Raw genomic sequence first — 5000 nt, 5'->3', positions numbered from 1 at the left:
TAGCAGGATTGTGGAGGCGCTTCGCTGGGTTCCTGAACCGTAGAGTGGTTTGGTTGGCTACACTGAAAGTACAGGATGTACACGCAATCAGCCTGAATGGAGTACTGGGGTCAATATAACGCACTTGGGATGAGAGTGTGTGTGTGCGTGCGTGTGTGTGTGTGTGCGTGTGTGTGTGTGTGTGTGTGTGCTGTACATGCTTGAATGAATGTGTGTGTGTGTGTGTTTTGTGTGTGCGTGCACGTGTGTGTGTGTGTGTGTGTGTGCGTGCACGTGTGTGTGTGTGTGTGTGTGTGTGTGTGCGTGCACGTGTGTGTGTGTGTACGTGTGTGTGTGTGTGTGTGAGTGTGTGTGTGAGCGGAGGCTATCAGGGCAAAGGTAGAGGAAAGTGCAGCGACTGAAAGCCCCTTGCTGCCTCACAGCACAAACACATAAAAGACCGCTGAAGAGGAACGAGATTCTAAAATCTGTGAAATATGATGAATTGTGTAGAGAAACCCTGGATGTGGGAAGAGGAAGCAGAGCCAGACGCTGAGACCCTGGCCGCCTCCGTACCCTGCTCCGAAGAATGTGTTCAATTTCTTAGTGGCTGTTCAGAGGGATTTTATTATTTGGCTGCATTCTTCCTGTTGCGGTCAAACCTGTGTGTGTGTGTGTGTGTGTGTGTGTGTGTGTGTGTGTGTGTGTGTGTGTGTGTGTGTGTGTGTGTGTGTGTGCGTGTTCCTGTACTCAAACTATATAGAGAAGGATGGAATGTGTAGTGCTCATGATGTGATTTGTGAAAATACAGATACAATAAAATACAATATTTTTTAATGTAGGACATAAAAATAATACCTACAAATGTATACACATTTCAGAAAATCATGTGTAGGCAGTGCACATACAGTTTTCATTGGCTTTTTTAGGGGGCCAAGCACGAAAGTGCGAGGTTGGTAGTATTATTCATCCACCATGGAAGTCTATGGCAGACCCTATAGCCGACTGGTCACTTTTTACGAAACTTGGTAGAGGACAATGGTACAATGGATGCACAATGGAAGGGGATCATGCGAAGAAGCCATGGAACAAGTCTTACATCAATTGGCCAATGAGGGGGCGGTATAGCAATCGTTTGAAATGGCAAACTTTGAACGGGCGTATCTCATGCCTTGTTTGAGCTAGAGACATGAAACTTTGCACACATATGCCTCTCCTCACGAGTAACATATTTGCCTCAAAAACCCATAACTTCCGGTTACTTGGATTTTCCACCATTTTGACTTTTTCGAAAAACGCTTAATCTATCTCCTTCTATAAGTTTCACCAATCTACATGAACCTCGGTACACACAATCTAGGGAGCAATATCTAAAGTTCTCTCTTGGCAAAAGTTTGAAAATATAAATAAAAGAGCCACTATGAGCAACTGAAGATTGCGGAGGGCGTGGCTTTTCACATGAAGGTGTATAAGTTCTGAATAGTTTGACAGAACACCACAAAACGTTGTAGGCATATCACCATACATAAACTGAGAATATCCCTGCATTATTGGCCCAATCAAACCAAATGGTGGCGCTAGAGAGCACATTTCTTGTTTAGACTTAACCGCCATGCCGATTTTTCCGAAACTTGGTACATTGGTAGAAGTGCATGCCTAGTGGTCATTGGAGAAAGATGAAGCTGATTGGCCACAGAGTGACGCTATAACAAGCTAAAATGCTATAAAAAAATAAAAAAAGCAAACGATTGCTGTAGCGCGCCAAGTGGCCAAATGGGGTTTATATTTCTTGTATGAATAGGGTAATGGAAATCATCCGATTAAATTTTGTGCAAAGCAACCCCAATTGCGCTTTCATTGTATTTTCATTGACATTGTTCAAACGTGGGTATGGCGTATCTTGCTTGTTGCTTTTGATGCGTCCGTTGTGCTTGGCCCCCGCTATTGCTCCTTACAGGTTTTTTTTCCCCCTCATTCCTCCAGTGCTACGCCTCCCTCTCCCTCATTTGAACCATTTCCACCGATTGACACTTCCATGCCTACTGATCTTCATCTTGTCATTAAGGTTTGGGGGGATTTTTGTTAAAATTCCACTGATGAAGCCATTATCAATATGCAGCCTCTCTGCTGTTGGGGGGCCTAGACTCTGTAATTCCCAGACACACAGCACAGTACTGACCGGTTTTCCCAGACTAGCCACTCGCGCCCCTCCACTTGGGACTGGTGTTGTGGCGAATTGCGACTCCCCTGCGTGTGAACGCAGAAATCTGATTACGAGGTCAGAAATAACCAGTGGCCAAATATAACAGCGACTATTCTGAAATGTTCTTTTTTTACACCAGTGGTAGATAAGAAGTGGGTATATACCGTCTGTCAGTGGATAAAGGAGTGGAGCAAAGTGGAGTAAAGAGTGTGTAATTACTCCGTATATACCCTCAACTACACTAGTGCCATTCTGAGGTTTCTATTATGATGTGTACATCATAACCTAAAATATCGATCTCTTTTTTTGTAATACGTTGCTCCTCTTGGGGTTGGTTTTTGCTGAGTGGTAGAAACTGTAAAACTTTTTGTGTGCAGATCAACTAAATGAGAACAGGCTGCGCTGAGAACATACATTCACGCGAAGGGGAGCCGGATTCCGCCGGCTAGGTGTGTTTAATCCAATGCTAGAATGAGCGTAGTCGGTTACACATGATCATGAGGGGGGATAAAATGTCTCCCCCCCCCCCCCGGCAATAAAAAAAAGAATGATCAGAGGGAGGGAAATCAAAAGCAGAGACATGGAAATCCCACCCCCCCCACCCCCCCTTTCCTCCCCAGCAAATCACACCCTGGGCTCTCCACCCCGCTCATTGATCTATCCATCCTTTCTTTCATCCATCCATCCATCCATCCATCCACCCATCCATGCACTCAGACGCCTTACAAAGATGGCTGAGTCTGATATGCCACTAACTGTGACTCCCATCTTAAAACACTCTCAGCCACAACACACACACACACACACACATTCTGCTGTGCCGACGCTGCTGGCTTTACAACTGTCTCACTAATGGTAACGAATTAACGTTCAATGAGCGTTCCATTAACACTGGGTAAATAGGTAATTACATGTTGTTGATTTCATCCCCAACTAATCCACTCCTCCCTCAACCCCCACCCCCATCTCTCTAGCTCTCTCTCTTCACCCTCTCAACTACTCTCTCTCTCTCTCTCTCTCTCTCTCTCTCTCTCTCTCTCTCTCTCTCTTTCTCTCTCTCTCTCCTTTTCCATCCATCCCCACATAATCTGATGGCGTGGCCCTACGCCAGAGACCGGCCAATAGAGACAGACTGGGCTTCCGCAGCCGGGTTAACCCCTCCCCTGACAGCCTCTAATTGGCTCTACCTCCCGGCGCCACGGCTGACGGCTGACATCACAGAGAGCCCCCCCGGGGGCTCCCTACTGTAGCTCCTCATCCTGACCGAGGAGTTCCGCAGAGTCCCGGAACGCCGTCGACTCGTTCGGCGGATTTGTCCGGGTTCCGGAATGTGATTGATGTTCTGAGAGCAGCGGCACGCTCCTACTGAAGAGCCGCGTCGGCAGGGAGACGCCATCCAAGAGGGAGGCAGTGGGTCGCTCTGCAGAAAACAACTGCTTGTTTAGAGATAGGGAGAGGAGGAGGAGGAGGAGGAGGAGGAGGAGGGGGGGGGGTTGACAGTCAGAAGGGGAGGAAGAGTCCGAGAGGAAAAAATGCAGCGCAGGGAAGATGAAGGAGCATCAGAGAGAGAGAGACAGAGAAAGAGAGAGAAAAGGAGAGAGAGAGAGCGAGAGAGAGACAGAGAGATAGAGAGATCAGGAGAGAGAGAGAAAAACTGGGAGACAGAAAGAGAGAGAGACAGAGGGATGAAGAGAGAGGCGGGGGGGGGCGAGAATGCCCAGACAGACTCAAACATCAATCAACCACTTTTTCGTCTCTTCCTCGGTGGTGTCGGCATCGATTTCCTGTCTGGTATGAGCTCTTAAATACCCAGAATGCCAAGCGTGATAATTGGCCAGTGTTTTTCTTGGCGAGTGGCCAGCATCTTTTGTCTCCTCTGTGTCATCAATCCATTCTTCCAGTTCTTTGTAGCCGGTAATATCACAAAAAACCCACACAAGAGAAACAGGAAATTAGATTGCATTTTTGATATTTGATATAGAAGCAGTTTGTGAAGCGCACATTAGCTTCAAAAGGCTTGATTATAGGTGGCATGTTATTTAGAGCACACGCACACACACATACACATGCACACACACGCACACACACATACTTATTCTCACACACAGGCATTCTCTCTCTCTCTCTCTCTCTCTCTCTCTCTCTTTCTCTTTCTTTGTCTTCCGTGCACACACACACGCACGCACACACACACACACATTCTCACACACACAGACATTCTCTCTCTCTCTCTCTCTCTCTCTCTCTCTCTCTCTCTCTCTCTCTTTCTCTTTCTTTGTCTTCTATGCACACACACCACACACACACACACACACACACGGAGTCTCTCTCTATTCATGTGATGTCATCATGGAATATACACACTGTCCCCACAGACACTAAGTCATCTATGCCTCTAATGATAAATTCCTCTTTTAACCTCTGAAAGGATACTTCTTCTACATTGTGTGCGTGTTCATATGTGTGTGTGCGTGCGTGCGTGCGTGCGTGTGTGCGTGCGTGCGGCTTTCAGAAACGGCCATATAGTGCAGTAAATACAGCTGCCATTTCAGTGAAAAGTTACAAAGTTGGCTTCAGGCTCCGTGAATCATCCTCATATGAAGACACAATTCACCCTAAATAGATCATTAGTAATAGGAACAGGAACAGGACCATAAACGTAGAAAATCCAGATCAGATGTCTTCCTCACGATGTTTCCTGTTATCATCAAAGTCGGTGTTGAGTGTGCAGGGTTGTCATGGCACTAGCATCCATAAACATAAAAACATCTCATTTTCTTTTTGTTTCTGCTGATGTTTTCAGTCGCTAGGGTCAGTA

Source organism: Borostomias antarcticus (genome assembly GCF_949987555.1).
Source record: "Borostomias antarcticus genome assembly, chromosome: 20".
Classification (NCBI taxonomy): domain Eukaryota; kingdom Metazoa; phylum Chordata; class Actinopteri; order Stomiiformes; family Stomiidae; genus Borostomias; species Borostomias antarcticus.
The sequence above is the reverse complement of the archived record's forward strand: the minus strand, read 5'-3'. Positions refer to the sequence as shown.